Here is an 8,222-nt window from a genome sequence, read left to right on the forward strand (position 1 = left end):
CCCTATCTGCTTTTAATATTAAAGGGTTAAACACTTTTATACATTTGTCTGTTTCTGTATACTTCTGTATTAGTTAGGAAGCAAAAGCCAGCCCACCACATCGAGTGGAACTTACATTGCATGGGTGTGTGAGAATATCATGCTGTGTTACTTCTTTGGGCTTTCTTGTCCTCCATGGACTGCTAGTACCTACGTGGGGACAATGCCCCCTGCCACTGAAGGAGCTCTGTCCAAAATATTTATTTTAGCATTTATATCCTGTCTTTCGCCAAGGCCCTCTTCCCTCACCCCCTTTCACATAATTGCTAGCAGTTTGTATGAATAAAGCATAGGGTCAGTTCAGAGGTCACACAATATCAGGGTTTAACTCTGTCGAGCTGATCATCCAGATACGGGCTACTACTCTTAACCGTGACTAACTGCAGTCCATCAATCCAGAATCTGAAGATGGTTTGTTAACCACAGTCAACTTGAGTTTCATGTGATCTACACGTGCAGAATCCTGGCTTGTTGCCCAGTGCTGTTTCATGCCCTCCCTGGCTATGAAGACACCTGGCAGGAGTGGGTTAAAATGAAAACTTTTCTCAAATAGTATCCTTGAACTCACTCTCAACTTAGTATCTGCCAAGTCATCACTACCTAACAACTGACTCGTTTCTCACCCCAGCCTCCTCTCCCTTAAAGGCACATGGATTTGGGCATGCTTCTTCGGTATACTTGTAGAGAAGGGGAAATGAAACACTAGTGGATCCTTGGTCTTCTTAAACACCTGTGCTCCAGCAACACAGTTGTTTACGTAAGTATCCACAGCTCTCACAAAAGAAGAACTTTGCTGGATCCAAACAGTGGTCCATGTAGTCCAGCATCCTGTTTAACGCAGTGGGCATAGAACAAGACAAAAAAGTTGCTGAACAACGGGCAACCAATCAGTTGCCCTGGAGGGCTGACAGACGGGGTACAGAGCCCAAGGCCCTCCTTTGCTGTTGCCTCCTGACACTGGGTTTCAGAGGTTTACCACCTCCAAACATGGAGGTTCCCTTTAATCACCATGGCTGGTAGACCTCTCCGCCATGAATCTGTCCCCTGCCCCCAGCCATCTAAGCTCATGGCCATCACTCTGGGAGTGAATCCCACATTTTCATTGATTGTTGAATAAAGAAGTATTTCCTTTGCCTGTCCTGTACCTGTTGCCCGTCAGGTTCATCAGATGCCCCTGAGTTCTAGTATTCTAGAAGAGGGAGAACAAGCTCCCTCTGTTACAGCGGCTCTTTCTTCAGAGGCATCCACTACACATGCTGTGTCTCCGTCATCACCAAAGCAGCATAGAAGCTAGTCACAGTACTGCTAGTTACAGTACTGCTAGTCACAGTACTGTTATCCTTTTCAAATGTGAGAGGAAGCCTTAGATGGTTTGTGCTTCATCCACTTGCTCCTCGGGTCAGTGCCACCACCATGCAGGCCCTGGCACTCAAGTTCGTGGATAACAGGAGGAGGCCCCTGCTGTTGCTGTGATCATAAAAATTGCCCCTCTGTTGCAGAAAGCATCCCCCAAAGACCCCACCTCTTTGACCACAGCACCCAATCTCAGGGCAGATCAGTTTCAGCATTGCTAGTAACTGGAGAAACCCCCATTCATAGCAGTTTCAGCATTGCTAGTAACTGGAGAAACCCCCATTCATAGCATTATGTATACCTAAGTGGGTAAGCATTGTTGAGGAAGCATTTAAGGGGAAGCGTGCGCCTCGGCGTCTAGTCATGCTGGCCATATGACCATGGAAAGATCTTCGGACAGGGCTGACTCTTCGGCTTGGAAACGGAGATGAGCACTGCATCCCTAGAGTTGGATTTGACTGGCTTACGAGCAAGGAAAACCTTTACCTTTACCAAGGAAGGTAGATGTGTAAAGCAAAAGCCTGAGCTTACCTGCAATGTTTTTAACATTCAGTTCCTTTTAAGTAAGTCAGGATTGTTTTTATCCTTTAGAAGTACTGTTACAATTGTTGTTATATTGTTATTGTGTTGTTTCTTAATAATTAAAGGCCTGAGGTTACAGTGGATCCCACCATCTTCGGTGTACATTCCATGAGGCCTTGAGGATCCTTGCCTGGACCGTTCCAGCTGTATATGAGGCAACATCTCACCCTTTCAGCATCTCAGCCTCAGGAGGGAGTGACCAGGACAGAGGGAGTGCTGGGTGAAAATGAGATTTTTAAAAATTACTTGTTTGATTTGTATCCCTCCCTCCCTGCCGAGGCGGGCTCAGGGAGGCTTAAAAGGTAAAGGTTCCCTTGCTCGAAAGCCAGTCGAATCCGACTCTAGGGTTGCAGTGCTCATCTCCGTTTCAAAGCCGAAGAGCCAGCACTGTCTGAAGAAATTTCCGTGGTCATGTGGCCGGCATGACTAAACACCGAGGCGCACGGAATGCTGTTACCTTCCCACCGAAGTGGCACCTATTTATCTACTTGCAATTTCTTACTTTCGAACTGCTAGGTTGGCAGGAGCTGGAACTAGAGACGGGAGCTCACTCCGTCATGTGGCACACTCGGGTCTCAAACTGCTGAACTACCAACCTTCCACAGCCTGCAGTTCAGCGTCTTAACCACTTGAGCCACCACAGCTCTGGGGAGGCTTACAGACATGTATATAAATATAGTAAAACTTACAGTAAAGCCTACAGACATGTATATAAATATAGTAAAACACAAAATATATTAAAACAGTTAAAACCATCACAATGACAAAGTGCTAGCAGATACAGTAAATAGGCGATGGCGGCATTCTTTCGGCATCCAGATAACAGCCACCACCATAGTCCAGGTCCTTGCCAGACTGTTAGATATTGACTTGGTGCTGACGTTGGGGCCAGGGCCACAATATTAGCGGCGGCACCCTAATGGAAAGCCTGGTGGAAGAGCTCTGTTTTACAGGCCCTGCGGAACTGGTGAGATGAGAACATTCATCACTCCTTTTCATCTGCCTCCACATCTTCCCTCCTGAAGCCATGCATACAATCTGCCATGGCCCACTCTCTTCACCATGGCAATGATAGAAATAAATTAGCTTTGTGTTACACTATAACCTCCTCCTCAGAGTTAGTTATAGCATACACTGAGGTTTGGGACCCTATACATAAAAACTTTTATACTAAAAGATCAAGACTGATTATAGAGGCATTTACTTTACCCAATGTATATATGGGAGAAGGATATTTTGGATAAAAAGGACAATCTTAAATTACCAGAACAATTATCCTGGTGGAAGAAAGCGCAACTGGAATCGATATATTTGAAGGATAAGAAACAAGGGTTTAATAATAAAATAACTGAACTGGAAGAAATTGTCTTAACAGCAGAAAACAAAGTGATAAAGAAAATATATAAGATCTTATAGGATGGTGTGATGGTAATAGTGAAAAAAATATGATTGTATGGGCCCAGAATATAGGCCGCAATATTAATTTAGAAGAGTGGGAGCAGATTTGGCTGAAGAATATAAAATTAACTAATGCTGTGTCATATAAAGAGAACATGTATAAGATGTTTTATAGATGGTATATTACACCAGATAGATTAGCTAAACAAAAGGTTAACTGCTCCAATGAATGCTGGAAATGTAAAAATAAGATTGGCTCTTTTTATCACATGTGGTGGCTATGTGATGTTACAAAGAGTTATTGGAGATAGATTCATGAGATAATGGAAAAAATAACAAGAACTAATATCCTGTTTACTCCAGAAATACTGTTATTTAATATATTTCTGAAATACTTTGATAAAGCAGATAGGTATTTGATAGTTCATATGTCGACAGCTGCAAGGATAGTATATGCCAAATATTGGAAAATAATGGAAATACCAACAAAACAAGAGTACGTGAACAAACTATTTGAAACGGCAGCATATGACAAACTGACACTTGAGATGAGAGCCAGCACAGAATGGATTTTTCAAAAAACTTGGAAGAGATTCTATGATTGGTATAATGTAAACGCAACTGATAGATAAATGTAGTAATTTGAGAACGCAGAAAAGATAAGCTTAGTAAAATAGATAATGAATTTAGAAATTTAATAAGCAGAAGAAGTGATAAAAGTCTCTTGTTATATGTTGTTGGGGGTAGTTGGGTGTTGTATATCTGTAGTATATAATGAAAAAAATAATAAAAGTGTACCCTCGGGTTCTTTAAAAAGAAAAATAGTTTATTTCAAACTCACGTTCATTGTTGGTCATGTCTTGACCCCACTCTCTTAATTCGCTATTCCGCTCGATCTCCTGCGCTTGTCCCGGTTGAATTGGCTTATACCCGGAGGTCACACATTGGCTGGACCATCAGGGCGGAGGGAAGCCTCTATTCTCCGGCATCAAGCCATCGAAGAGGCTAACCCTCAAGAGCCCTCTGGCCTGGAACCCATCACAAGGGCTCTGTGGGGTGGCACCCCTCCAAGCCGATGGTGTGCTAGTCGTCTCCTCAAGCATCGAGGAGAGCGACCGCCATCGCCGATCCACCCACCGGAAGTCTGAGATCTGTAACTTCTTAAAGCTAAAGAGCCTGTCTTATATTTTAACATCTGAAAGGGCATGTATTGAGAGTGTGACAGAGGATTGCATTTTTACCCATTTCTTTTGTATCCCTTGCTCAAATCTGGTGCTGTGCTCAAATCTGGTGCTGTGCTAAAAGTATGCTTATGAAAAATTTCTTTTTAATAAATGCTTTATAACTTTAATGCTGGTAGTGGTTCTCTGTACCACATAGACCTCCATTGTCTTGGACACGCTATTTTCTAAGGAGCACTGGGGGAAGCCAGGCAGTTGGCAAGCGGCTGTTCCTCCAGGAGTACACGACATAGCCAATTATGGAGGGTTGATCTGTGACCCACTTGCAGAGGCTATGTGACCTACTTTGGGTCCTAATGCACAGGTTGGGAAACAGTGTTCTAGACTCTTAACAGGATCTGATAATGATAAGCCTCCCCCATCCACTACCAGGAAATCAGTTGCCTCCAAGATATCAGATTTCCTCACTTCTGTCTTGTCTGGAATCATTTGGCTTGTAAACCCCCCCCCCCTTCACTTGACTACAGCATCCAGTCAGTGGCTCAAAACTGAGACAGCAACTGCTGGTGCCATCCACATGACATCATGCTCCAAGCCATCCTTTCCCTGCCCTCTGTATTGTCTTTCCCAAATCAGCTGGGCTAAAATCTTTTTGGGAGAAGCACTTCATAGAAGACAATCAACATAACCATCATTCAACTTTACGTCTCACCTAAAGATGCTGAGGAGAAAGAAATTGAAAGCTTTAATGCAAGTGTCTAGGAAGAAATTGATCACGCACCTAAGCAAGATATGCTAATAATCGTAGGTGACTGGAATGCAAAAGTAAGAAACAAAGCAGAATCAAATATTGTTTGAAGATTTGGGCTTGGAGCATGAAACAAAGCAGGAGAGTGACTCAGAATTTTTTGTGAAATAACACATTTGTTCATTGCAAACATATATTTCAGGCAACCAAACAGATGATTGCATATGTGGACGTTGCACAGTGAATATAGACATCAAATAATTGGAAGCAGAAGATAGGGAAGCACTTTTATCTCTGCAAAAACAAGAGCTGATTGTGGTACAGACCATAAATTGTTAATATAAAAAATTAGAATTAAGATGAAGAAAAACACTAAAACATTCATAGTGCCAAAATACAATCTAAACATTCCTGAAGAGTTTAAAGACCGTGTGAAGAACAGATTTGTATTACTAAATTCAAGTGAATGTAAACCAGAAGAACTAAGGGTTGAAACCAGAGATATTATCAAGGAAGAATATGCAAAGACTGTTGCTGTAGTCAAAAGAAATTAAAAGCCTCACTGGATGATGAAACTCTTAACATTGCAAAGGACGGATGAGAACCAAAAGTAAAAGGTGACAGAAATAGAATGAAAAATCTAAATGTAGCATTCCAGTGATTGGCACGTAGAGACAAAGAGAGCTATTATAATAACCAGTGTAAAGAACTAGAAGAGAACAACAGAAAAGGGAGAACAAGAGATCTGTTCCACAAGATCCAAGAAATCAAAGTGAAATTTAAAGCACGGTTAGGCATGCTGAAAGATCAACATGGAAATACATTAACTGAACAGAACAAAATAAAGAAAAGATGGGAACAATACACTGAAGAAGAGGTGAAAGGATTACAGATTCCTTCCAAGAAGAATCTTTTGAAGAAGAACCTAGAGTTGTAGAAAGTGAAGTGAAAGCTACACTGAGACCAATTGGGAGAAACAAGTCACCCAAGTAGATAAGATATCACTACAGCTATACCAAGCCATAGAAACGAAGTCCATCAGAATATGCCAGCTAATATGGAAAACAAAAGAATGGCCCACCAACAGAAAATGATCAGTTTATATTCCAGTACAGAGAAAAACAAGACATTAAAGACTGCAACAACAACTACTGGACCATTGCATCAATTTCTCATGGGAGTAAAGTGATGCTCAAGAACTTACAACAAAGACTATCACCATATATGGAATGTGAAATTCCAGTGCTCAAGCTGGATTTGGAACAGGAACTAGAGATGACATTGCAAATTTACATTGGTTACTCGGGCATACGAGAAAATTTCAGAAGAAAATCAGCTTGGGTTTCATAGATTACAACAACACTTTTGATTGTGTGGATCATGAAAAGCTATGGTTGGTTTTCAAAGAAATAGATGTGCCACCACATTTGATTGTTTTGATGCGGAACCTGTATGCTAGACAAGAAGCTACGGTTAAGACAGAATACGGAGAAACAGAATGGTTTCCAATTGGCAAAGGTTTCAGGCAAGGATTTATTTGATCTCCCTATCTCTTCAATCTATATGCAGAACATTTCATAAGGAAGGCTGGATTAGATTTAGATGAAGATGGAATGAAAATTCCTGGAAAGGAAGATTAACAGTTTGAAATATGCTGATGACAAGATATTACTGGTGAGAAATAGTGAAGAAATAACTACTGTTTGAAGCAGAGAGTGCCAAAGCAGGATTACAGCTGAACATCAAGAAGACAAAAGACTATTAGGGAATTACACAACTTTAAGGCTGACAGTGAAGAAAGTGAAATGATCCGAGATTTCTATTCCTTGGCTCCTTCTATTCCTTGGCTTCTTCATCAACCCAAAGGGAGACTGCAACCAAGAAATAAGAAAGAGATTGAGACTGGGATGGACAGCCATCAAGGAGCTAGAAAAGATTCTTAAGTATAAGGATGAGCAAGATGGAGGAGGAGAGGAGATTAGATTAGATTTATACCCCGCCCTTCACTACCCAAGGGAGTTTCAGAGCACCTTACAAACTCCTTTCCCCTCTCCTCCCCACAACAGTCTCTTGTCAGAGGACCTTTTAGATTAACAAATGAGGAGTGATCACTGTTCACTGGATTACATTTTGATCTAAACTTAACATTTACTTGAAATTGGTGGGGAAATGAGCATGGTTGAAGTTTTGTTAACACCTTTTTGTCTAAAACACTGGTTCCCAAAGCGGGCAATACTGCCCCTTGGGGGGTGGCTAGAACGATCCAGGTGGGCTGGAACAATCCAGGTACAGATCCACAAACTGCATCTTTTTGTCCGCTTCTTGAAGGTAGATTTTCGGGGGTGGTGTGTGCTGAGGGTTTTTTTCTCTCTGAAAAGGGGGCGGTAGGCCAAATAAGTTTGGGAACCTCTGGTCTAAAAGCTTCTTAAAATGCAAATTTTAAAAAGTGCAACTGGAACTTTCCCAGAATCCGGGACTACTAAACAATTAGCTGTGTTAAATGTTGGTTATAAAAGAATAAATTCCATCAGCGGTCCTACAGTATGCAAGAGTTTGCAGAACTACGAATAAGCCTTTCCAGATCTTGCATCTGTTTTCCAGGCAAGGGGCAATTGGTAGAGATGGTTAGTATCCGAACACGGTGTAATCCTAAAAACATTTTCCTGGGAGTAAGCCCCATTTAATAGACTTGGGTAGGATTCTGAGTATACATGCTAAGGATTGCCCTGACTTGGATGGCCCAGGCTAACTGGATCTCATCAAATCTCAGAAGCTAAGCAGGGTCAGCCTGTCAGTATCTGGATGGGTGACAGCCAAGGAAGTCCAGGGTCTCTACACAGCGACAGGCAATGGCAAACCGTCTCTGAATATGTCTTGCCTTAAAAACTCTACAGGATTGTCATAAATCAACTGTGACTTGA

This window comes from Gekko japonicus, unplaced genomic scaffold (assembly GCF_001447785.1).
Source record: "Gekko japonicus isolate JY-2015 unplaced genomic scaffold, Gekko_japonicus_V1.1 scaffold3753, whole genome shotgun sequence".
Lineage (NCBI taxonomy): Eukaryota > Metazoa > Chordata > Lepidosauria > Squamata > Gekkonidae > Gekko > Gekko japonicus.